General features: G+C 40.2%; 1 protein-coding gene and 1 long non-coding RNA gene across 9 annotated transcripts in view; one reads left to right on the plus strand and one right to left on the minus strand.

Annotated features, from left to right (window-relative positions):
* The window catches only part of LOC119650361 (putative phosphatidate phosphatase), a 202,223-nt gene that overhangs the window by 46,356 nt on the left and 127,935 nt on the right, over positions 1 to 27,932 (plus strand). For 2 of the 8 annotated variants that reach the window (XM_038053115.1, XM_038053134.1), the window contains exon 1: positions 14,242 to 14,393. The exons of 5 other annotated variants lie outside the window; for them this stretch is intronic. The gene's annotated coding sequence lies outside the window, so the exon portion shown is untranslated. Of the gene's footprint in view, positions 1 to 14,241; positions 14,394 to 22,880; positions 23,890 to 27,932 lie in introns of those variants that run through there. One more of the 8 variants, XM_038053098.1, reaches the window with a different exon arrangement.
* LOC119650386 lies at positions 13,759 to 18,182 on the minus strand. Its single transcript, XR_005249272.1, has 3 exons — positions 17,926 to 18,182; positions 14,135 to 14,281; positions 13,759 to 14,061 (listed from the first exon to the last, which is right to left on the minus strand). It is a non-coding gene; the product is annotated as an uncharacterized LOC119650386 (long non-coding RNA).

The following is a 27,932-nucleotide window of genomic DNA, read 5'->3' on the forward strand; positions in this document are numbered from 1 at the left end:
TTTTCAAAGATTAGTAGGGAACCTGCTTCTAGTTCTCCACCAAGAAGGTAAAATAAACTTTCATGTCGAGTGGAGTTAGTTTTTAACAGGCAGGGAAGATTCAGCTGTTGGCAGGAATATTCTTCAGGTTTTTATTTACTCCTTTCTCCTGTACCATCTTAACTGAAGAATGTACTATGCTGACGGTACTGGACGGGAATCCGGATGAAAATTGTAGGAAAAAAACCGGACCCGGGTTGAAAATTACATATGTCTAGGGTGAAAATTATGCGAGCCCCATATTATCTTTTTTTCATTAAAATTTCTACTCCGGGCCTCCGAAAAACTCTTGGCCCGAGGGGAATCCCCTATTTCCACTACCTTCTCGTCAGGGCTCGGTACTAGACCTGCTATTTATCATCATTATTAGTAATGCAGCCTCTTTGTTGCTTTGTATCGATTATTTTACCATATTTGGTTTTCGATGACTAACATATTATTCAATTCGGATAATAGTCAGATATTTCTTGTGGCACTTAAACAAAGTCAACTTTGTTTCCAACCACAATTTTACGGCGCAGTTTAGGTCATTCATCTGACTTTGTAAAGTAACGTCCCTCGTAGGAAGGGGTATCATCATTATATAAAGCACTTCACAAAGGAAGCGTCTATAAGGCTCCTGCTGCGATAATATGCTTGATATATTGATATCTGTGGTTCATCCTTTACGTTTCTATAGGTTTTATATCTTTAAATTTTTATTTTTATCTTTAAATTAGGACTCATTTTGAATGAGTCAATGCTCTTCCCTAGATAGAAGTTGCATAAATAGTGGTAGATTGGGTTGCATCGCTCCGCATCTGGGCCATCTACGACCCTCTAGGGATGAGCTAGTCCTTGGTGTGTTTTCCCGGATACCAGCGATGTTGGACCTGGTGGCGACGTGCTGGTCATACCCTGAATTATATAATAGTTGATTTCAATACAACCTCGTAATTATCAGCCCACAAATTGAAAGCATTATTTGTTTGGGTCGCCTCCGTATTTTTTTCGTTTTCGGTGAGCTTTCCGATTACAAATTCCTATACCGCGGCCTCTGTCGGTACGCGAATGCCAAACACTCCATCAGACATTTCACTCCATAAAAGACACCTTGAGGAACTCCTACCATGATAATGTCAATTCAGTCCATCATCCGCCATGTACCATAGAAGTCTTTCCAAGAAGCACTTTTTAATCAGCCAGGATAAGCAGCTAGAGACATATATGTTAGCCTTAATTCGAGGTCCTGTAAGTTGGAGCTTATGAATACACTCAAAGCCTTCCTTGATTGTCGTGGAGGGATAGAAATTTTTCGGCTAACAACCTGCAGATTTTGAAATTTTATTGCTACTGAAATCTTAACAACGGCTCGGATAGGGACTGACCTTACGGCTACGACTTTTGGCTATTGAAAACGCACTATTATCGGTTTCTGGAATACTATATCCACACGTTCCTCGACGATGGTGGTGAGGGTCATCAGAATGCTAGATTTCTCTAACTTGAGCGGAAATTCCAACGATATGAGCTGGACATTCTGGGCCTAAGTGAAGTAAGACAGTGGGATTCTGGAGAGTACTCCTCTCCCTCTTGCCACATTAATGACAATGTGCCGGTGTTGGGCTGCTTCTGACGACTACCGTAGGGCGCGGTTACTTGGGAGTTCAGTTGTGCTCAAAATATCTTTACCAAAGTCTACCGCAGGCTATCGGATTCCGAATCTGATTCACTAACCTTCCTCTTATGTTGGCTGCAGCAGGAGGTTGCTGAAAGGTATTTTTTTGTACGGTGCACCGAGTACACCGGGGTTTCGGTAGTAAAACTAACTTCTACCTTATCTAATGGACATTCCTATGAACGCCTTAAAAATGATAATGAATGAATTGGGACTGTTTTATTGCGTCTAATATGTTTGCAGATCTTCAGTAATTTATGCTCAGCAACCACAAGTATCAAGAAAATGTTCCGTTTGATTGTTATTAATTTTAACAAAAGCCGAGGGAAATTTTCAGAAATCCCAGTATTCTTGCTTCAGCTCCATCCTCTTTCTTGTCTGTTCGTTTCATTCGTAAGCAGATCTCAAAGTTCCCATTTTCTAGTTTTATCAGTAGTTCTTTCTTCTGGTGGTTAACCGCTTTCTGGAATGGTATCAGCGTATGCCTCAGCTTCCTGTTGAGACCGTTTTGACGCCATTTACATTGCTTTGCGATTAAGGTCGTCGTCTCCTTCTAATGCCGCTCAAAATGTAGAATGTACCTGGACCTACCAATCATCTTGGATTGAATTCAGCTTAGGCCTTTTCCCGGGAAGATAGACTTCAGAAGATGACGAGTGCCAACTCTAGCTCTGCAAACGTTTCTAGTAAGATTAGCCCTCTGGACAACAAATTCACTTCGTGACCCATGCATTCAAATAACCAGTAATTATCTTAGGGCTGTGATTTGTAGCGCCAAACCGATAGAGTCTAGACACTTCCCTGAAAAGGATTATTCGATGTATATCTCATTTAAATAGTACTGTCATAACTGTGTCATTCAAAAAATGTTGCTCATACTTCATAGCTCCAGTCTCGAATGATCTGAATCTGCATCTACCTCTAACTATCACTTTGGATCAGTTACCTTTGGAAAAATGTTAACTTCTGGCGGGTCTCCTTTTTAGTATTTTTCTCTTTGTCAACTTTGGTCCCGAATTCCTCTGCTTCTGACATTAGAGCAACCATCGGTATGTTAACGATTTTCGCGTGAATTTTCGCTCACTCAGCTTTCACTGGCGAAGAGGATATTTTCCTCTTGGCAGTTCACTGACAGGGTGTCATTTGTTCCATCCGTGCTTCTTTTTCCACATTTCTCTCCGTTCTAATGCTGAGCGGATGTAACTTGCTTAATTATGTGTAACACAAATATTTCGGTAAACTTGATCAGGGATAACTGCCTATGCAGTGTTGGGCTTAATTGTTACCCGAACAAATGGTATAATTTAGTATAATTGAAACAAGTCGGGAAACCGGAAGGTTGACGCTTCAGGTATAAAAAGTTTTGTGTTTCCCTATGTGAGGAGCATAACGTAGTTCTCCATTGGCTTATAGCATTGACCCGGGATATTGAAATCGCTCAGTTCTTGGCAGGTTACTGCCATTGCCAGAACTCAGCGATTTAAATATCTCGCGTCAATGCTATCAGCCAATGGAGAACTGCATAATGAAATTGTTTCACGCATTAATGCAACCTAGATGAAGTGGCATTCCCCAACTGGTGTTCTTTGTGATCGACGTATCAACGCACGCCCCAAATCTAAAATTTACGGCAATGTCGTCCGTCTGCCGCTCTCTACAGTTCTGAGTGTTGGCCGAATATAAAGGACAATGAACGGCGTCTTGCGGTAATGGGGACGAAGATGTTGCATTGCACTGGCGGTGTGATACGTTTTGATTACGTCTGAAATGAGAATATTCGCGATCGATATGGGTTTGCATTGATCGTGGAAAAACTGCAAGAAAGGCGTTTTTGATGGTGTGGTCACGTAATTCACGCTAACGAGAATTCAACAACCAGTATTGGTCACAACATCGAAAGCAATGGTAAGCAACCAAAAAGCCGGCCAAAACAATGGTGGCTTGATACGCTGGATGAGGATTTAAAGGTTTCGCGATTACATCCTGATCAGGCATTTGATAAAATAAAATGACGAAACCGATCACCACGAGCCGACCCCGCTTGTGAACTGAAGACCGAAGAAAAAGAAAAAGATGTGAGGAGTGACGAGTGCACGACAGCTCCGTGTCACATAGCTAAAAATTCCATTGCCCTCTATTTTCTAGAAAGCGATTTAAATAAATCATTTGATGGAAAGCCCTGTGTTGATAATGGTCAACCTCATACGCTTCACGCTCTCAGTTTAATATTATTAGCAAATGCCAACAATTTAACCAACATCAAATATAAACAAGTCGGGAAACCGGAAGCTGGACGCTTCAGGTACGAAAGGTTTTGTGTATTTCTTAGTACGTAGCACGTAATATTTGCATATGTCCACTTTTGGGTGATATTGACATTGATAGTCTTCAATTTTCAAAGAAGCAACAACTTCAACGTATTATAACTTTGTTAGTAATAGTGCGATTTCCACCAAACTTGGTAAGATCATGCTCTATGTTATACCCTATATTGTTGCGAAATTTCGTGGTCCTAGCATGAATTTAAGGGGGGTTCTGCAGCGAATTACTAAAAATTATAGTAATATACTATTATTAACTTTATTTATGCCGATATCAGTATGGAAGGTATTTCGGAGCCCAGGCACCATATAGTGGCAGCCTCTTGATTTTTTTCAGATTTTTCGGTTTGGTAGTTTCTGAGAATGGCCCCCGTAAAGGAATGGTCACTTTCAACCACCCGCACTCCCCACCTTTCCAACACATGTAAAAACTAAGACCAGCTTCGAAAAGTACTGACCGAGACCTTTAATTTGATACCCCACATGACTATATTTGATGAAAAAAAAATTTACACCCCTCTTTTGCATGTATGGGGACCCCCCCTTAAATTCGTTGTAAAAGGATGTAATTCACTATATGCGTGAGCGTTCACAGTTCCCAGCTTTCCACCAAATTTGATGCCAATCGCTGCAACCGTCTCCGAGAAAAATGCGTGTGACGGACAGACAGACAGACAGACAGACAGACAGACGGCAAGACAGACAGACAGTAAACCGATTTTAATAAGGTTTTGTGTTTATACAAAACCTTAAAAAAGGGGCTGGGGAGAATTAGATTCTTCTTGAATGGAATTTTAATATTTCACTCGAATTTCAATTATTCTCGTTAATTATGACGTCAGCATCTTATTTGTATGGCTTAGGATGCTTTTAATTAGCACGAAATTGATAAGTTTGAACTTCTATAACTTTGACACTAATAATTGGATTTTCATGGAACTTGGCATGTGTATGCACAAGGCTGTCCTCTATGTCGGTGCAAAATTCAGTACACTTAGGATGAACCTAAGAGGAGTTTTTCAGTCAATTTCTAAAAGTTGATAATATACTATTAGTAAACTTATTTGAGCAGATACCGGAATGGGATATCTCTCGAAGATTAGATTTCACATAAGTGTTTTACACAAAACCTTAAAAAGGGCTGCAGATAAATAGATTCTTCATAAATGCGACTTAAATATTTCACGCGAATGTCAATTATTCCGGGTAATTATGACGTCAGCATCTGATTTGCATGGCTTTGGAAGCGGTAAAGTTTGAACTGCTATAACTTTGGCGTTAATTGCCAGATTTCCACGAAATTTAGCACGTATATACGAAATATTGTCTTCTATGCTGGTACGAAATTCGAAAGTTCTAGGATGAATTTAAGGGGGGTTTTTCAGTAAATTTCTAAAAAGTGGTAATATAGTGTTAGTAAGTTTATTTGAGCAAATATCGGGATGGGACATATTTTGAGGCCTAGATTTCATCTAGGCGCACCATCCTGATTTTTTTCGGATTTTAAGGTTGGGTAGTTTCCGAAAATGAGTCCTGTCTCACTTCAAGTGCGTACATTTTGACTCCTTACTCACGCACTTTGCAATTTATGCCAAAACTAATGTCAGTTTCGGATAGTACCAAACGAGACCTTTCATTTGACACCCTACAGAACTATATTCGGTGAAAAAAATTTTTGAATCCCCCCTTTGCATGTATGGGGAGGCCCCCTTTTAAACTCCACTTAAATTTATGCCACTCGCTGTATGCGTGGGATTTCATAGCTCCCATCTGTCCACCAAATTTCGTTCGGATCGGTCGGACAGACGGACAGACATTGAATCGATTTTAATAAGGTTTTGTTTTACATAAAACCTTAAAAATCGAAAATGCAAGCAACATCTCCCAAAAAGAGTAAGGCTGAAGGAGCTGGTAAAGTATTGAGACTATATTCACTTGATTACGGACCGGACTAAATGGGGGGAAACGATTTCCCACTTTTTCAGTTCACAGACCCCCTTCCCTGTTTTGGGCAAAACAACCACGTTAGAAGGCGCTCCTTTCACGGCAAAGGTGGTGCAACTTCTAATGAGTTGCCTCTGTCCATGATGAAATTGTCATTCCCTAGTTTCTTTAAAAATAGATTCTTTGCTCAAACTAAGGAAATTGAGAACCAAAAGTTAATTTCTTTTTTTCTCAATTTTACTTTGGGTTTTGGTGGTGGACAGGAAAACTGATTTGCGTCATCAGGTGATGAACGGAGGGAGTTTTTTAGTACTATGCAAATTTACTGTCAAATTTTCAAAATTGTAGGCGGTATTTATGTGGTCAGCTTGACCAATTGAATTGGATTAGAATACGCGTATTTTAGCCATTGAAAAATGAAGTGAAAATAGTTATCACTGATTGTAAACAAAAATATTGAGGCCTTAAGGTTTCCCGAAAAATGACGTCTACCTTCAATTTTCGGATTATTCTAAATCAGTGCATTTCCTAACAATTACGGATGATATGACGACCATATTATTTGGTAGCAAACGAGTTTAGCATTTTGTAGTGTCCATTGACTATACTGGAACATGTGCAACTCCACAAAAATGTATTCAATTGTGGGTACTTCAGGAATTCCGTGATAACTGTTGCTTCTCGGGCAAAGCCAATAATTCTATATTCATTCAGACTAGCATGAGGCAATTGGAAGCCCTTAAGTTTCAAAAATGCAACGCGTCACTGTAAATTGTAGGCGACCAACGGACGGGGTCTGCAAAGGTTGAGGACGGTGCATACACACGTATACCTCGTGAGCTCACCTGGTCGATGGCGATTAGGTAAAACCCTTGTGGTGTTCGTTTCACTTCTTTGAGGTTTTCTTCTTCAGCTTCTTATGGTTGCATCGGATTCTATTGGAATTGCAACAAGAGTGCATATAATCGCCTGCCGGGGTTTATTGAGTGTACATAGTTGAGGGACCTGTTGTGGCTGTGATTACTCCGGCTTTCGTGGTTGATTCTTTCGAAATCGACATGGGCAATGTGGTGGTTGGATTGCGTTAGACAAAAATTATTGTAATCACAATATTAAGTTTGGGGTAAATGTACCGTTAAAAGGTAGCTTGTCGGGTTTCCCCTGTTATTACAATGAAGCTGATAATATATTGTTATGGTGGCGGGCTTCTGAATAGGGACTTTTTCACGGAACAATTAGGGAAGGAGTGATAGGAGCCGGAAATGTCCTTTGAAAGGGCTGATGAAAGTGAGTGTTTCAAGATAGATAGATATGCATCAGTGCACGTATAATGACCAATCGATGGTCCGGATTCGCATTGAGTTTAAAAGTAAATTGCATTCGATTAAAATTTTAATTCTAGGGCAGCATGGACGTGGATATCTTGGGATAATTCATTCCACTAGGGATCGGCTCCTTTGACTTAAATAACATTGCTTCTGTATTTCTCTGTTCAACAAAATCTATTTTTCTCGATGATGGTGCGGGTCCCGACATTATCCTACCACCGCAACACACTTCAAATCGAGTTAATTCGGAAACTGGTTTAGAGCCCTTCTAGGCCATGGGATATCGCATTGCAGATGAAATTGGGATTAGGGCAGTATGATCGGATTCGAATATCCGTTTCACGGCCATCTGAAGACTTATGTAGATACGAGTATATGTAGATATCCTATCAAACTGTCTACAAAGGGGAAGGCCGATGGTTCTGTAATTATATGTGGTGTTGTTCGGGCGCAAGATTAATGGCATCGAGATGCACATACCACATGGGCCGCTATCACCAGTGCTCGTGAGGGCATACTTGGATAAATATGCCGGTCAGGAATCGCAGCCGTGCTGGAATCACTTGTTGAAATCCAACACGATTGCACTTCGAGTGAGCATGGGATTTTAAGAACAATGGAACATCCTGTGCTGCTGAGAAGAACATTGATGGTCATGTTCGGTTGGATTCCGCCAGTAACCGTGAACATGAGGGTGATATGCCGGTAGATAGGGAGTTGGGACTCGATTGAAAGCAGAAATGAATGGACCCATGTCTCTTTTAAAGCTGGATTTATACTTTTGATATACTTTTTATGGAAAATTTTAGGAGCTGCGGATGATGTAAAGAGGTGGATGCGACTTGAGTTTAATGATTTTATCTTTTTTTTCGGAAAATTTAAGTGTTTACAATTTATTTGCATAATTATGTGAAAGACTTACGAATATTTTGGTACACATATAATCGGAATATATGCTAATGGTATTTCAAGTGCATATTTGGTAATCCGAAGTGGCTAGCTACGAAATGAATGTGACAATATTTATTTCTGGTAATTGTTGTTTCGAACTGGATCTTAGCTTATCATTTCTGTTTGTCTTAAAATCTTGGTGATATGCAACATTCCTTGCGCTATGTTAATTGCGTTAATAAAAAATAGTAGTCATTTATCCGACTATCCAAGGGAGATACTGATTCTCCGGTTGACTTTGTACATTCTGATATATACAAGGCTGTCGTTGTTTTTCAGAAACAACCCATTTATTTTCAAAAATCATCTTTTTATTCAAAATAGTCTCCTTGCGGATCGATACAACCTTTTGCACGGTCAATTAACATACCGAATGAATTTTTAAGTTGTTCTGTAGGAATATCCTTCAGAATCGCGGTTGACGCCTTTTGTACAATGTCAATATAGGCATAGCGCTTTCCTTTTAGTGGCAAATGTATTACAATTATCCGAAGAGGTAGAAGCCGCAAGGTGCGAAATCAGGAGAATACGGTGAGTGATTGATGGTTGAAATGTGATTTTTAGGCAATAAATCAGGAACGATGAGTCAAGCATTATCGTGCAAAAGGCACCAGATACCAGCTGACACCAAACGCTCTATTACACCAAGATAATACGGCCCATTAATCGTTTGTGCTTGTGGCACTTCTTGTGGATTATACCCTTGGAATTGTAAAACAAATCAAATGTGTTTTCACTTTTGACTTCTCGCGACGGCTTTTTGCGGATCTGGCTCGCTTGGGTGCTTCCATTCGGCGCTTGGTCGCTTTGTTTTGGGGTCACATTGAAAACACCACGTCTCGTCACGAATCTTTAATCAAGTTACTGAAATGCAATTTTTGGTCACTATGTCATAATCTGGTCCATCCTATCCCGCCGTTACTATGCAAACTCACTGAAGTACTACGCAGAATATTGTCCCGGAAAACTATCTAAGCTAGCATCAGTTTTCCTTTCTATTTTTCACCGGAAAGTATTATGTCGCGGGGTGTACATGGCTACCTATCTTTTTGCCCATTGATTGGTTACCTTCCCAACCGCGCCTTTCTCGCCACCTCTGCTTTTGTCAATCGGTACTATGTTATTATCTGCATCCCAGTTTTTCTGGTCCGCAAGAGCTTTTCAAATTAAACCATACCATCGCTTGCCACTTGCTCAAAAATTCCACCCTTTTATCGTTTTTCACGTGTTTATAAGATGAAGAACCATCATAGAGAGACGGTTTTTTCATCTCTCTAACTGTAAGTAGCCTACGGGCGTATTGTCACGGCCCCCTATATTTGGCATTATCCTTGCAGGGTTGTGCTGATATTAGACGCCTTAATAAAAGTATTTCGTAAATGCTGTTGGAAGTGCAATCTAGCATCAATTGTATTCTCCAGGTCTGCTTTCGGCGATATATCTAAGTCTTCTTCCTGTTAGATATGTAGCTATTGGCAAGTGCTACCATGTAACTGAGTATACCAATCATCAATTAGACACTCCCAATTGTTTTCAATAGGCCAAGTTGAATACATTCTGCACTTCAAGTGTATCACAATGCCTGGTAGTGCTGCCCTTTACATGTAGTGTATTTTCAACCAAGCCTGTAAGGAGTTTGATGACGCTGACGGTTGATTTGATAAGCTTCCCAGATTACATTAAAAAGACAGCAATCTGTTAAATATTATTCATTCCAGCGTTTTCCCCATAGTGTCCAATAGGCATATGGGTCTGTACGGGGATTGTTTATCAGGAAGAATATCAGCATTTAGCCTTTAACGTTTCTATACTTCAAGGAAGACCCCATCCACTGTGCATGCCTCACCACATCTAAAGGTCTGTGGAGAAAGTTGTCGCATTTGCAATCGCGGGAAAATAAACCCTGCCTGATTTTTTAATCTTTTTTAAAGCATTCCTTTTCTGTGCACTGTATAGTTAGCTTCAGGTTTCTTCTAGCCTCTTCACCTCCCGGTTAATGATATCCATTGTTCTCTGGGCCGATCATCTGACTCGATGACACGCCAATCGAAGATAAGATAGTTCTGTATTCCACCAGCAGTTAGGCCTTCTACTGGGGAAAGTATTACCTCTCGGCACCTATTGGCCGCATGCCGTCGGGATGCACTCCGTGATATAAGAGTCTGTTCGGTATAGAGTGCCGATTTAACCACACCTTCATAAATGCCTGTCAGTCTGTCTCAAGCCCTTTTCTCGAAAACGACTGTGAAATACCTCGCGTTCAGGTGAAATGAATTTATGTTGAGATGGCATATGCAAAAGGGGGGTTTAAAATTTTTTCCTGCAAAAGTATCCAATATCAAATGGAAGGTTTCAATTAGTACTTCCACGAGCAGATCTGATTTTTATCTGATAAAAACAGGGGAGTAAGGGATCAAAACCTGCAAATTTAAAGTGATTCAGGAAACGCAAAATCTGACAAAATTCAGAATCATAAAATACATAAAATACATCAAAATACATCCTATTCCAATATGTATCTACTTAACTAAACCTAATAAAATTAACTGGAAAATCGCTTTAAGTTTGACAGGAAAAATCTTGCCATGAGTAACATAGTTACAGCAGGTCAAAGTTATCTAATTTCGTGGGAATTTATTGCACTTTACGCCATAAAAAATGGTATATTTATTTTCCTCCGTTCCTTTTATGCACACTCTCCCGCCTTAAGTTAGGAAATTCCTTTTGCCACAACGGGAAGAAAGGGGAAAATGGATTTGCTATTTCAAAGAGCCCATGCTATCGCTGCCCGAGTTCATTCAAAAAACTGCAAAATAATGTGCAACACGGTTCAATTCATGAGTACTCTTCAGCACCTCTTTAACAAAGTTGTCCGGAGAGGCCTCTCCTATGTCTGTTCATGTCGTTCCCCAGTGCACTTACCACTAGAAAAAGTGTTCAATCGGTATTGGGCATCATGCATTGGATAGAGTTTTTCCGATCTTTTACAGGTAAGGCTGAAAATCTGAAAAAAATGATGAGTTTCGCAGTCGTTCGACTCATTTTTCCAAGAGAATCGTCTATCCTCACTAGCAGAAATCGTTCATAATTAGTTTTGCGTCCTTTAGAAAGGAGTGTGATAGGGGCTGCTCCCGTGATCACCATCAGCGGTCGTTCTGAGAGAATATGGTAGATGGATGCCGCTCGCAAAGCTTTCGTTTCTACACTTGGGCGAAGCCTTTTTAAGATACATCCTTTTGCTAAGAGAATCAGGTTATATTTCTACGACATGGAACAGAACAAACACCGTCGCCGTCATTAAAAGGCGTCTTCTGCTGGAGATAGCCATCTATCGTCAATCTAAACTCCTGCTGCAAGCTTATCTGCCTTGTTTTGTTTTGCTCGAAAGAGATAGTTTTTGAGCCCAGGGTCAATTCAAGGTATTTAACTCTGATTTTTTAATAGTCTCCAAAATCGAGATGAGACGCAGGGTTTCGAATCTGTTCTTAGTTAGGATGATTATTTTGGTTTTTCTAGCGTAAGGTTGAAACCATTGACAATCATCCATTTGTTTACCCATCGTACCAATACAACACCTGCTCAACAGCCCCTCCGGTAAGAAGTGTCGTACCTGATTGGTTATGCAGACGATGCATTTCTCTTTCAACTCTTAGCAAAGCATCGTACGAAGTGATCTTTGGCCTGGATCCGATGTTTAAAATTAGGAACCCCGTCTTTGCTGCCGTTTCCCGGATTCACTTTCGTCTAGAGTCTGGATAAGTCATACCCCATTTAAGTGTCCTATAATTGAAGGCTTCGCCACTTTTACACTTAACACCGTGTCCTCTGGAGCATCAATCCTATCTTATTCAGTGTTAGATGCGCACTGAAGAACATCAAATCCAGTAAGTTATCTCCTCGGCCTTGCATCCAAAACCAAAGTCGTTTGCCGTTCCGAGACGAAGCGAACTGCACTACCGAGTCATGTGCGCTTGGACGTCAGTGCATATTGGTTTCCCAGATGAGAATAATGCCATGTCCTAGCCCTTTCCACTTCTGCCATGGAGACTGAACATCTTCCCGAGCATGCAACATGAACATGGATCACGCCAGTCACGCTTTGGAACCTACCTGCCTGCACCTACGCTGTCTTCCTGTCAGACCTGCATCTGCTCGGCTTGAGAAAAAAATATAAGGTGTACATTTGTGTAGTAGCAACTGAAATTACGCAAAAGATCACCCTCAAGTTTGACTTAAGTGAATTGACCAATTAACCACAAAGTCGCCATAGAATATGTTAAATGAAGGTGCAGGTCGGCCCTCATTTAAGACCAGTTACGGAGAAAAGTCTGTCGATACTTGCTCTCATTCTGCTACACTAGAATATAGGTCTCTTTCGATTTTTGTTCTTCAGGTAGGACGGCAAACAAGAAAAGGAAATAAAAATGGTTGACCGTGGTTTGTAACATTTTTAGATACTTCTTTATAGAAAACTAGCAAATATTACGTTTTGATAGTGCGGTGGGTGAGTTGGTTGAAAGTCAGCCTCTCAATCTCGTGAGTGGTCTCTGCGTTAAGCTTCTAAAAAATAAATATATTTTGACACTTTTAGATATACTCTTTTGGGGGTGATTTAGGGTCAGTATTTGGCATCCTCGTTTGTTTTGTGGTGCTTCGGTTAATATTTCGGCGCACGATATTTGTTAACTTAGCATTTCTGGCGTCCCTGTTTTGACTTGCATTGCTACTGGGCGCTTTTAGGGCGTTTCCTTTCTGGTGTTTTGTCATGAATGTTATTTGCGAATTATTCCAAGACCCATAAACCCGATCGAAAAATTAAATTGATTAGTAAAAAATTAAATAGTAATATTACTTAATACTTCAAGCGTTGGATGTCATGAAGCACGGCCTTGTATTTCCAACTTTTCTGAAATTTCCAGACTTATTTAAGTAAGTAAACTAAGAGAAGTGACATCTAAACTAAGTAATGCAAGCTGGAAGCTACAAGCTGAGTACCTCTGATATAACCGGCCTAACAATTTCCTTATGTGAGGAACCCTGAATATACTTCCGTTCTATTTATATGTAATCAAAAAATTTTGACTCTTTTAAATAATTTTGTCTTATTTTGCTTTACTTGTCAAGCTTGTTCTTAACTTAGATACAAAATGAATGAATCTTTCTAATCTACTTGATGCATTGATGGATTGTATCTATGATCACTGATTTTTCTAATTTATAGTAAGCGAATTTGCTCCCTGATTGTTTCCCTTACCTCTCTTTTGCAGGGGAATCGTACGATATTGATAAAAATAAGTAGTTGAGTGGTGTATTGACAAAATTAACGATTTTTATAATCTCCAAATTATAGACGGTAAACATGATCGTTTCAAAACCCTTTGGCACCCAATTCAAATTTCAACTCCGATAATTTGATAATTATTTGATTTATACCAAATTTCTGCAGTTTATTAATCATTTCTAAAAGTGGTAGTAACAAAACATTTGTGGGACAACAAAAATAATAATTTCTGTCCGTCATTTAATTTGCTCAAAACATTTTGTGTATATGCCAGTGTGTGTGTGATAACATTTTCTTATATCAACTAATCTGTTGCAAATTAACAATATCATTCAAACTCAGCAAATTGTTATGATTTTATGTTTGATAACTGCTCAGCAAACTGTAGAGCACACTTTTCGGGCAAATCTTCCGGCAATATAAGCGCTTGACAATGTCAACTCATTCCTTCAAAACCTGTCTCACTTCCACTCCAGACTATTTGGTATTAAACCGATTTGGGATATCTTTTTACTTGCTGTACTTTTGGTGGAACACTATCTAATCAGAGGAATCAAATGTTATATTTATTCATCAAAAAGTGATGCTGAAATACTTTGTGTGTGAATCGCACCTGTTCTTTATAATAGATGTATGTAATCATGGCTTATGTTGATACGCCACAACTTTTTCAATATATATTGGGTATGAGACCGTCGACTTTTATTAGAATTGATTCGGTGACGAAACCTGTAGCGAGTATCATTCTTTAGTGGAAAATCTATAAAAAGTGAGCCCCGATTAGTGCAAAATTTTAAGTGTGAAATCAGTAGTACCCTATGATCTGATTCCTATCCTACATTGCAAAGAAGTCACCGAATATATCGCAAGACGTAAGAAGTTTTATTATAATACTTTTAATAGGCGATGGTGATAGGCGCTTCACCCCGTTTCCAGAGCGTTTGCCCTTGACTTTGAAAATTAAATTTTGTGAGAACTGTATGTGGTATAAATTTACCTCTAAAATATTATGCGGATTGACCAGTAGTTAAAGCCTATAAATCTCAAGTCAAACCAAAAGCCAATGGCGTAGGTCAGGACGGCAGATTCTACTAAGGATATCGTCATACAACCGGGGTGTCTGGAATTTCTCACTAAGGCAGGCTTAGGCCAGACACCCCTTTGTTGCACGAGATTATTGCCCTGATTTGACTCAGGTACTCATTCACAGCTGAGTTGCTGGTATCCGACATCTAGTCACTATCACATATCCCTCTGCCACCAGTGAGCTTTGAACCGCGAACTCCGGTACGACGGCCCAGCGCTTTAACCACTTGAGCCATCCGGACAAATATATATATATATGAGTTGAGAAAGGAACTAAGTGTTTTTCCTTATCCTGTAAATATGTTTATTTTTTCCCTCGCATACAATTGTTTCGGAGACCACGTGCCTCCTTCCTCAGTGCTAGTACCTAATTAGTTAACCTATAAACTACCCCTATTTATATCGAATATTTTTAGCTCTACTAATTACGTTATATTTAATTTGCTGATCCTACCCATATTTCCCACATCTTTTTATTTTTTTTTATTACCTGCTGCCTAGCTTTTTTACCAGGGTCGTTGCACAGTTTCCTTCGTGGTGATTTAAGGTTACTTGCCTCCCTTCGTTGATGATGTATATGCTTTCTGCTGCATCTAAAAGATGGAGTTTTCGCACTCGCTTTATAACATCCACATTGTCCATCGTTAAGGTATGTCCCACTTCAACCATATGCCTTGCAACCATTGACTTAATGTTTCGAGGGTCGTCGCTTTTTCATTTGTTGTACTCTCTTAAGTGTTACTCGAATCTAGTGGTCACTAGTCTGTTAGTTTGCCCAATGTATACTTTTTCACATTCTGGACAGTTGACCTTACAGATTCCACTCATCTCTTCTTTTTTCAATTTGTCTTCAGTTGAACCTAACTTAGTCCTTTTTTATTACCAACTAGAGACGGTTAGTCATTGTAGATTGGACCAGTGTAATACAAAGATCTTATGGATTTTTTCCCATCCCCAAGTTTATGAATACAAAGCGACAAATCTTTCCTTAAAATATCTAAATAAATTTGTTGATCCATGAATATAAAAATGAAATATAAAATTCTTGGGTCGCTGTTAATAAGCCCGACTCAATGACTGATCGTTGTCATGCTTAACAGTTGGGTTCAATTTTTCAAATTTAGCTCCATCTGCACATACAGAAGCAGGCAAGGTGGACGGTCTTCATAATGGTTGGTGGTATCAGTCAGGTGGGGAGCTGCCTAAATCGAAGGAAGGTTTATATTCTTTCTAGACGGCATCCAAAATTACTGATACTATCCCTTGACAATGAGGTTTCATTTCAATAAGAAGTTTGAAACACGGCAAACTAGGATACCGTAGCTGTGACATATGTTTTAATCCAGAAAATGATTACCCGGTTCATTGGTTCAAGGAGAACATGTTTTGAAGCAATGGGTAAGTACACTAGAATATTCCAAGCGGAAATATATGCAATGGACATATGTGCTTCCTTCAACCTCCAAAGAAACTATAGGAAGCAGAACATTGCTACTGGTACATTGCTATTGACCGGCAGACAAGCCGCGATCACGACACTCAAGTCCAACCACATGGATTTCAAATTGATATGGGAATGCTTTTAGAGACTGAACACGCTCGGTTCGCACAATAAGGTCCGGATTCTCCGGGCTCTAAACCATGTTGGGATGGAACGCAAAAAGGCAGCGGACGAACTGACCAGAATGATGATTCTTGGATCCATTTAAGAAAGATTCTGCAGTCAATTTCTAAAAATTATAGTAATATACTATTACCAACTTTAAACAGATATCGGTATGGAGGATATTTCGGAGCCTATCTCATCACTTCTCCCTTGGTAAACTTAGTCCAGGTGAAGTCGGACAAATTCGGGTTGTTGTTTTTTGTTGCGGGATATCTTTCCATCGACTTGAATGTTGAGGATAATTTTACCCAGCGGGCTACTAATGCTGATGTGCTCATTGTAGAGATGGTCATAGATAACTACGCCCTTGATTCACCGAAATACCTTGTTTTTGGCCGTCAATTTAAAGGAAAAGGCTTCGTGGTATTGACAACAGCCCAAAAGACGAAGCGGCAGATTTAAAATTTCAAATGTAAACTGATTGTAAACGAAGCTGATATCGCTATCCTCGAGGTTATTTAGGAGTTAAAGCGAAAAGTAATGATATATTGCAACTGGTCACGCCTGAAAGCATGAATCCGAAATACTTCAAATGCTAACTTAAAGTAATTGAGGGCAGACGTCAGGAATTGCGTTTACCCTTGATTGGCTCTCAGATGTTGTTTTGACTGGGACGATCATTGATCATTGATCATTGACATCTTCTGCATAGAGCAGTGTGTAAGACGCTGTTCCTTGGATGTCGTGGACAACATCGTCCATTACTCCGAAACCCACACTTCTTGGCCGTAGAGTAGCTTGCGTCTTATTTGCTTTAACTACCAAACCGAAAAATTTGAAAAAAAAATGTAATAGTTCTAAGTCATAAAATCTGGGTCTATTGTACATTGTTATATTTTGGAAAAATTTCTTAAATTCATGCTAAGAGCTAAAAAAATAACTCAAAAGGCATAAGATGTGGCGCGATTCTGGGAAGTTTGGTGGATATCTTACCATCCTTAACAAAGTCATAGTGTGCCAAAGTAGTGTTTTCTGTAACCTTAGACATCATATTAGAGACTATTGCAGTATTAATTGCACAGGATCAATGCCAGACTTCATAAAACCTCTCAATTCAACACAATATTTATATCGTTTAGAAAAATGAATGAGCCCACTCTGAAACTCCACAAGCTAATTATATTTTACAGCCTTTGTATTCGCTCGCGCCGCTGCCCCTTCATCTAAGTCAGGAGAACGGGTTTCGCAAGTACAGGGTTTAACTGTCTTTTCGTCAAAATTTGTTTACCTGTCAGACGGTATGTTGCCGCGAAATAACCACCAGTTTCCCCTATCCAACAACTCAGGTTGTACATGGGTCATTCATTTCAAAAGTTGATATAAAATATCTTTGTAGTATACACCAATCACAGTAACACCTTAGCGAAGACATTTTCCGGATAAATAATTTTAGTTTTTGATTCTGAACTTGGTTCCTTCCTGGATTGGTTATTTCAGCACTTTGGCGTTTTGTCTCTAGATCGTGGTTTAAGTGTCATGTCTCCTTTCCAGATACAACAATGAGAAAAATATAGGCCATTGTCAACCGCGCCAATTAAATCTTTCGCAAGTGGAGTTTTTTTCTAACAAATGGGAGCATGTGATATAAAATACGAGTACTTTTTTAAACCTTCCGTCTCTATTGTAAAAATTGATCTTTCATTAATGTTTACCAGCTTTGCTATCATTTTTATTGTGACATGATAATTTGGTTTCACCGATGTTTGTTCGCGCTCAACATTTCCATCCTTTCGACTTGAACGCGGTCGACCTGATATCTTCCCATGTTCTGTTGATTGTCTTCCATTTTTAAACCTGTAAAGCCATTTAAAAACTTGTAACAAACCAAAATTGATTTCAAGTGAATCGAATTTAAATCGAACACGGTTAATAACTTATTATGTGGATTTTTGCTTTATTTTCAATTTGATTATTAATTTTTAAAAGTTCAGTTATGTCATGGAGAGTAGAGTGGTTTTTATTGATCTTAGATATCTGTGACACCGATTTTCAATCATCATCTTTTCTACTTACTTATTACTGCGGAGAATGTATTGTATATTAGGGATTGCTCAGTCATGTTAAAACCTTAGAAAATGTGGGAAAACAGGTAACACCTTTATTATATATTCTTGGGTGACTGCATTTGTTTGACAATTGACTATGATAAAAAGGTAAATATAATATATTACATAACAAATGAAATGTTTCACTCGGTCCCCCATTCCAGGACTGATTATTCTCAACAACGCTTAACCTCAGTAATTAGGGAAAGACCTGCGTTTTTCAAGTCATTCTTGCAGCTCATCTTATTAGACTTTTTTTAAGACATTTTTCTGTCATTTTAAAAATAACTTCCAATAAACGCGACTCTAGAGGGAAATTATCTTGCAGTTTCCAAGGAGCCATATGGCTGCCATAGTTCCCTTAATGAAGTTTATTGTTTTAACCACACTTACGCATCATCGCTGTCAATTTCAGGGCACCTTTTATTAATGCAGCTAGGGAGAATATCATGCCCTACTAGACAGAGGACGTTAAACTTGTTGATACTTATCCTCAGTTCTGCGTTGTGTGGCTCTTTTAAATCCAGAATTATTTGGTCAGGTCCAAGCTGTTGAAGATTTTCTTGAAATCGATGAAGAGCAAATGAAGCAAATACTTGGACACTGCTTTACGATAATTGGTCAGTGCAGGAAGATCCAGTGTGAAAAGCGGCAAGCTCTGTGATACTTTTGCGATATTTTTCCATACGTTTCACTGTGATTTAAAAATAAATATAATAAATGAATCAAAAATAAAATTTTTCCTTAAAGTCAGTGTTCAGTTCAGTTTCAGTATTATTTTATCTATTTTTGTGACATTACGAAGCATGAAAATACTCCTGCAATTATCACCGTCAAGGGGTATACTCTTCTTTAGAATTGTGAAATCATCCTTTTTTTCACTCCCTGGGAAAGATCGCGGATACTCTGGAAGGACTGCATTGAACAATTTTATTGAGAGTCAGTCAAACTTATCGGCTTTACTCTACTTGAGTTTTACATTCGTAGAACTTCACCAGCTGTATACAGAATACTCGTGAAGTGCTCTTTCACCTCTTAAGAACTCAACTCACTAGAAGCTCCTGAAATAATCCTGAAATTGGAGGATAAAATCGTGCGACATCGCGGCGAACCAAATGTTTAGGAGAAGTCACTAAAAGTGCACTGTCAGGTCTTACAACAAGTTCTCTGGCTATCTTGGCTATGATAATGGTAGTCCTAAACAGGCGGTTGGATGAATCCGATACCACCGGACTTACTATTAATCTAAACTAAACGTTATTTGCTGGTCACTCCCTTGGTGCTACATGGGTCTCGCAAAGTAGGGCGTGTACTCCTCAGTTCCTCAGTATTCATAAAGGGTGACCTGAAAACTGAAAACGATTTCTCAACTCCTTGAGTTTCTCGGTCCACTTCGCAGAATTGAAGGCACTGTTTATATGAGAATTTCAAAGAGCACCGTTCGTCGACAGTGATGACTAAGGGTGTTGGCTCATCTAATCTCTTAGACTACTTCCGCATTTAGTCTTGGCTTGGTGAGTTTCTCCACACTCTATCGAACATACTGAGAGAACGGAGTGTTGACAGGGCCTTTTTTGCAATTGCTTGTCAGTGCAAGCTTCGCAACTTTCCAACAGAAAGGAAACCACTCGTTGCCAAACAATCGTTTTATGCCCTGAATAGTAAGTGTAGCTTATATCTAAATACTAGCTTCACCATTTTACTGGGAATACAACACGCACTTCATGGAAGGGTGGTGTTCCCTGACTGTCGACGTCCCAACTTTTCCGCTGGCTATGTCTTTCAGTTATTGCACAGTGAAGAGTAAGTAGTCTTCAGTACGGCCTTTCTAGTCGATCAATCGATTCTGCCTCGGATAGGACAAGAGGGAAAAATGTCTGAATGATTTAAACTAGCAACTTTAATTATCTACCAGTACTTAGGCGACTTTCAGTGGTTGAGTCTTTCCTTTGGGGCGTTGAGCATGGTAAGCTACTATGATGATTTTCATTGTTGGATCTAATAATGATTCAGCGACGCCGTTACTATTCGCAACCGAAGATTGTGGCTCAATTACACCCCTTAAGAGGTCCATCGGGATACGACGATGTTGACTTTCTATCTAGGGAGGTTTCATTGGGGAGCAACAAGTCAGCTCCTCTTCTTTATGAGCAGTTGCACTCCTTGGAATACTCGTTGTGGATGATTCTGCTGAACTTCATTTTTTGAAGCAACGTCCTGAACTGGAAACGTGGATGATATCTTCTTTCTACGCACCGCAATCCTTGCGGATAATCCAGCATTCTTCAAATGCCAAAGTGAGGCTTATCACACGTGCAACATAAAATGCTTTTGTCTTGCCATTTGCATGCCACGGCTATATGTTTATAGACCCAGGACTTGAAACGCCGGATTAGAACCATTTTTTCCGTATCTTGTTATTTTCCCGACATCCGGGAGTTTTTTTGGGAGGGCTTGCAAAAATGAGTTTTAATTCTCAAAAATTGACAAGTTTGACTTCTACTTTAAGATAAGGCATACCTGAGTGGTGTCATGCTTCCTCTACATTGATAGACCAGTAGCTAACTCCAAACTACAATTTTATTTTATTATGTATATATATATTTCGGGAGCAACTTACTCCCTTCATCAGTACAAAGCTACTCCTCTACATCATATTTGCTGGCAAGACAGTCGAGATCCTTTATTTTACCAATTCAAAAAACGTCAGCAAAACACACCTCATCGTTTGGTTTGAGGGAGTCATTTATTGGTTTTTGTTTTATTTGATGTACAGCACCTTTCGCAGTTGATTTCAACTTTGGTATGCTGGGGCCACTATTGATCAATCTCTTATTTCTTGGTCCATTTGGTTACCACCTTACAAAGTTGCTTTTCTGCATCGCCGGCCGTGGTAGTCTTTATTTTCTTTAAGGTGGGTTCAGATTTCTTGTTCTTCTATCCTGGTTTTGCGGATAAGATTAATTCTCTGTTGTTTTCTAGCTGCTGTTCTTTCATCCACAACTAGTTCTACTATTTTCTACCCACTTTTCTACTTCATAGAGGCGTGAGTAGTCAATCACTCAATGTGCAGTGAAGGTTTATGATAGAATACTTCGTTTTAGTTGCCGTTCTTTCTAAAATGTTGGTGTTGTCAGTTGTGTGGATATCGTGGGAAGGTGAAACGGAAACTCGATTGCCGTAATTGGGAGGGAAGATCCACAATGGATTACATCCTCAATCGATGTTTCCCCTGTTTCAGATGTTTATAACCCGTGGGTGTTTTGTGTGAGTTTTCCACTTAGGGAGCATTGAAAGCTTCTATATAATTAAATTGCCCTCCATTACTGTTATGAACAATAAGGTATCTTGCGGATTTTTCATTACGTTTCACAACGCAGGTTTCGGATAGCTACCAACTAATCCGCACGGTCGATCCAAATATGACCTTAAGACTACCACAGATACTAAAACATCCGGATCTGCAGAAGGTGTGAACCAACTTGGTTTGGAAGTGACTAAAGATCCATATGTATAGTAACTAATTAGAAACTTTACCATGTGTATCCTAGCCCATTTGGATGGGTGCAGATGTTACAAATTAAAGGATCAGCCAAAAATATAGAGGATGAAAATTCAGCTTCCGACCTAAACCTTGGTCTTGGGGTTTAGGTCGGAAGCAGAACCGACCAAACCGGCATCGTCAACATTTAACTTTTTGTACTTTTATCTCTATTGGATATTAGGAAAAGTAAGATATGGATACAAAGCCAGGTGCTCTATGCATGGATTTGAGTAGAAACATTTGACCCTTGGTTAAAATGTTGCTTTGCAAACCTATCAAAATGGAATGACTGTATGGTCAAATTTTCAAACCTGCAATTGTGTTAGAAAGGATTCATTTTTGAGTTACTCTCCCTTCCTGATAGCGTACCCGGTACAGTTAATTTACTATTAAAATGTTGCAATTGAATCCTTAAAGTGGTTTATGCATGTTAACTCTAAATAAAACCCATATCATGAGTTTAATGCACTAATATAGTGATCCTTTCTCGCTATTCGATCCGCCAACATGGACTTGATTGGTTGCTTCTCGATTTGCATTCCTTTGCAGCGAGTTCTTATCATGAGCTATATTTCGTACCTTCGACACATTCAACACAGCATGAGCCAAGAAAACAGATAAAGCCGCATGAGAAAACCGTCGCTGAAAAGGGTTAACCATCAGCAGCTATCGAGACCAAAGTTTCTTGGAGTTGACCTGAAGATCTCTGCGTACATTATGAATTGGATTGTAGATAGTGCACCGAGCCAAGAACACAGAGAGGGTAGAATGCATTCGGAGCTGCGCGCTTGAGTCCATCCAGTCAAATGGTATTGGAGAAGTCCAGTGTGAGGCCTCCAGACTGGAAGCAAGGCCATTTGATGCACACAAATGGGCCTGGAAAGTGGCGCTCTTGCAACTGCATCTTGTGTGCTGCATCCAGTGTTGAGGGCATTCGATGCAGCATCCGGAGGACCACGGAGCACCATAGCGTGAATTTCCGTCCCATATAAGAACCGAGCCGGCGAAGCCGTACAACAATGATGCAGTGGAAGTCGGTGTGTGCAGTTTATAGGCTATTATTGTAGAGCCGCGACGACAGCGATAGTGAGCCCGACCGTTTTCACGATTGATTGCGCCGTGAATTGAATTGAATGATTCTCGGAGCGCAAAATCTTGTGTTCGCGTTTGCGTTACAGCTGATACTCGCTGATAGCTGTTGCTCCCCCATTTTCAGTTTGTTTTAAACTTTCCCGCCGTTATTATCAGACTATCAGTTCGCGGCTCGGCCGATAAGAAAGAAGTTGGGTCGTGGTCACTTTTTACTGCTCGTGCGTTATTTCAGTGCGTTGCGTGACAGAAAGTCGAGTGCTTCCGTGCAAGTCAATAGTGAACGCCAGGCTCAATTGCTCGCTGATCGGCGGGAATCGATGCACTTTCCGGGGAACAAATTACCACTATCTGATAGTAGTCAATAAAAGTGTCATCGTCGGTGGTTACTATCGCGAATTAATTCTTCGGGATATGGTGCCAGGATTGAAGGACTGCCTCCGTGATTCTTGATCCTTTTGGTTTTTGGCACACAAACTTTTTCGTTGATCCTTATCCTCCCCTATATTCTTCGCGGGAATCCTACATATATTATAGCGAGCAAACGTGTAATTAGTTAAAGGTTACCGACGTTATCGACTTAAAAATCACGGCCTTCTGGACGACACTCACCATGACCTTGTCGAAATCCTTCAGCACTGAATTCAAATTTCAACTCCGATAATTTGCCTTTGTTATTTGGTTTATAACAAATTTCTGTGGTTTTCAAATTATTTCTAGAATGTGGTTGTGAGAAAATATTGGTGTTAGATTGTGCGAAAATTATAAATTTTTCTTCGTCATTGAATTTGCTAAGTACATTTTGCGTAAAAGCTAGCGCGAGTGTAATAAAATTTTGTTATTCAATTAATCTGGTGCAAATATACATTATCATTCAGGCTCAGAAAATACGGAGTTCAGATAAGCAATCCAATCTCATCTAAGACCATTTTTTCTAGGTAGGTAATTATGATTATATGTTTGATAATTGACCAACGAAGTATAAACTTTTTTCTGGGAAAAACTTCCTGCACCATGAGTACTTGAAAATGTCAATTGGCTTCTTTTACACCTGCCCCATATTCACTCCAGCCTATTTGGTATTAAAACGATTTGTGATATCTTTTCACCTGCTACACTTTAGACGGCTTACTATCTAATCAGAGTAATCAGATATTTATTCTTCGGAAATTTATGTCGGAATGCTTGGTGTGTGAATCGTCAAGTTTTACTGGAGTTGATTCAGTGACGAAATGGGTTGCATCCAGTCATACTGAAAACAAGTGGAAAGTTATTTATATGTTCAGTTGAATCATTCTTTATTAAAATGTTTTTAAAACCGCAAATCATCAATTATGATCATTACCTTTTGATAAATGTTTGACTTTTCCTGGAAAAGATTGCAGTTCTTACTGTGCTTTGTGCGAAGTCAGCAGTGCGTCTGCGAACCAGCCCACGGTTGCAGAAAATCTATTATAACACTTGTAATATATAGTACTGCGGAGAAACCTACCCTGTTTCTAGGGTAATAAAGTCCTTACTTTTTGACTTCATTAGTCTAGTGAGAAGCCAGTAGTTCAACTATCAACTTCAGCCTACAAATCATATCCCGAAAGGAATATGCGTTCATAACGAAACCGTGTCTGCACGTAAGGAATTAGATCTTGCACAAGGAGTTTGTCAGATGCTGCATCACCTTACGACTCTTTTGCAGATGTGGGGCCACATCCAGCTACTTGCCTCTACTTTGGACGAAACCGAAATTCCATAAAAAGCATGCGGCATAAATGAGGGAGACACTTTTTTTCGAAGTGGTTTGGCCCAGCGTCAAGTAGATGCGGATTCATGATTCCACCAATCCTTAAACAAAATAAACTTTTCTGCTTTAAGTTTACGCTAGAATGAGCGCGTCTCGATAGTGGTCTCTGCTCTGGACAAAATCGAAGTTAAACTAATGTATTTCATACATAAAAAGGAGTCAATGCATCCCAAATTGTTGGAGATTCTCTCCAATTATTGCAGTCCGACAGTGTCTCGATACGGAGTCAGCCTTCTGCTTACCCTTGAACAACACATTAATCTAGTCGGGGTACCAGATGAACACCTTTGTGTGTGGGTGTCTGATGGGCAGAAGCTACAGCTTCTGAACACTCAGGCCGTGTTGGTCCATTGTACTCGCCTCCCCCGTGTAACGGAATATTCCGGATTCGTTGAAGTATCGCACAATTTCCGTTAGTGGATGTGATACTCTCACTACCCGTCGCAACTGGAGAACATTGGCACCAAAGATCTGATGCCTGATGCGTCCATAGGCACATAGGAAATGCTCCGTGGATTCCGCTTCCTCATTACAGGAGGGACGCGTATCATCTTCGGTAATTTCTATTCTGAACATATGCCCAGCTAGTGAATTAGAATGCCCACAATAAACCTGCAAGTCTTCCTGCTTTTCGACAGGATAACCTTTGCGGTACACATGTTCGCTTCTGGCAGGAAAACTTTGGTGTGTCGAGCAGCATTTAGGCTCTGCCATCTGTCATTTTGGGAAGTTTGTTCCCAGTTTTTGAAAAGACTTAGCCAATGCTACTGATAGACCAAGACCAGAGATTGACCCCTCTTTCGCTAAAGCATCCGAGATTTCATTTCCCTCTATGCCACAGTGAGCAGGTATCTATAGTATTATAGTTACACCATATTGAATCTAGAGATAGAGTTAAAACGGTTTCTGCATTCCTGAACGATTTTCGAGGTGATCAAAGGACTACTCAACGCCCTCAATGCAGCTTTGCTATCACTTCAGATTGTGATGCGCCTGCCTTCAACCGCTCGTGAATCACCCAGTATGCCGCCCTTAGGATCGCATAAACTTCGGCTTGAAAAACCGTTGCATATTGTTCCAAAGGAAATGCCCACTTCTCGTTTTTATTCTAGAGGTAGACTTCGGCTCCAGAACCCTCTTCTGTTTTTGAGCCATCGGTGTAGAAGACTTCCGAATATACCGCCACGCATTCCTCTGGGACTTCCCAGTTCTCTCTACACTGCAGGATAACTTTATATCTTTTACCAAATAGATTTGTGGGGACACGACACGGCATTGTAAGAACTGGATTCAGTCCTCTTCCAATGCTCTGTGCTTGAGGCACCGACTGTCTATCAAATCAACGGCACGTTGTATATTCCTACACACTGTTCTCACATCCCAACCAACAGCAAGCACAGCCACGTCATCAGCATAAGCTTGAGCGTGTATTGGCAAATTTTGCAGTTCGCATAGTAGTGAGTCGATCAGCACACTCCACAGAAGTGGCGAAACCACACCTCCTTGGGGGCAGCTCTTCGTTGCTTCTGCAGTCAGATAGCGATCGACACCCACTTCAGCGCGCAGCAATCTTTGCGTTAGCATAACATGGATCCACTTAATTAAAGTATCATCAGCATTATGTTCTGTGTCGGCATCACGAAGTTTTTGAAAAGGCCCACAGTCAAAAGCCCCATCAATGTCCACGAATTCCCCCATCTCGTACTCACCATTTAAAGTTGCATCCTCTATCTTTGTGACCAAAGAATGAAGAGCAGACTCACAGGACTTTCCACGTTGGTAAGCATGTTAGTTTTCATGATCACCTTTAGTATGCAATGATACTATCTGCACAGGTTGAAACCGTTGCCATTTTAAATCAAAGCATCCCTCTTATACCAGCAATAGTTTTTCGATAATATAAGTGGAAATTCAGTAACAGAAATTAGTTCATTTTCGTAATTTTTCGTCCGATTTGTCTCAATTTTATAAATCTATAAACTAAATTTATTACATCCTTAGATGACTTTATACGTCTTCATTAATAATAGGTGAGTGCCAAGGAGGAAAGTTTGGCATTTCTTAAAATATTTCATAATAAAGTTAGTTTAGTTTAGCTTACTGGGGGAGCCGCAGCTCCGAGCGCTCAGGCCATTGTTAGTCCCATTGTACTATCCCCGTACGCTTACGGTGTTCGCAGGCTTTAGCGAATCTGAGAAGATACTCCAGAGGCAGAGAGTGTGCAGATTCTTCATTGAAGAAAATGTTGCCAAGGTGTCTTCGTCGGAGATCTGAGGATGCTGGGCAGCTGCATAAAATGTGCAGGACCGTCTCCTCCTCCTCCTCACATTGGCTGTCCATAGCCGAAACCACTACCCCAATCCTTTCCATATGGCAGTTTAAGGAGCAGTGTTACGTTAAAAGCCCTATTAGGGTTTTTATGTCCCGCTTCTTAGGGACAACAAAAATGCCCCTCTAGTGTCCCTAGGCTCTTTCACAAGGATTTTCGCCTGCCGGCAAGAGTCCAAATTTCTCCACTCATTCCACGCATTCCTACAGCAACAGAGCAATCTTCAGGATTTCTGATATTGCTCCTGGATATGACGTTTCCACATTAAGTCGAAATGTACTCCTAAGTACTTGACTATTTATGCCAGCTTGATTTCCGCACCTGCTAAAGTCGGTAGCGTATAGCTGCCCGACCTGACGTTCCTAGCGAACATAATTAGTCCAGTCTTCCTAGCGTTCACCGTGAGTCTATTGCGGAGGCACCAGGTGTGGATTTCATGCAGAGTTGCATTTAAGCGGTCACATACTGTGTCCACAAACTTGCCGGTAATTATTACGGCTAGGTCGTCGGCTAATGCTTGTGCGAAGACTGTTTTGTCCTCCAGGACCCACAGCAGGGTATCCATTACCAAGAGCCCTAACAGTGGAGAGAGGACCCCTCCCTGTGGGCAGCCCTCGAGACATCCTGCTTCAATAGACTTCTGGCCGATCGATATGTGAATTTTTCTCCACTCTAGCATGTGAAGGATCCAACTGATTAGCAGCGGTTCGATTCCATGCTGTCTTGCCGCATCACAAATTGCCGCAAATGAGGCATAATTGAAGGCACCTTCGATGTTCATGAATGCGCCTATGGCGTATTCTTTTTCGAACATCGCCTTTTCAATGTTTGCCTTAAGTTCATGGAGTGTTGTC

The sequence above is a fragment of the Hermetia illucens genome, chromosome 1 (assembly GCF_905115235.1).
Source record: "Hermetia illucens chromosome 1, iHerIll2.2.curated.20191125, whole genome shotgun sequence".
NCBI classification, from domain to species: Eukaryota; Metazoa; Arthropoda; class Insecta; order Diptera; family Stratiomyidae; genus Hermetia; species Hermetia illucens.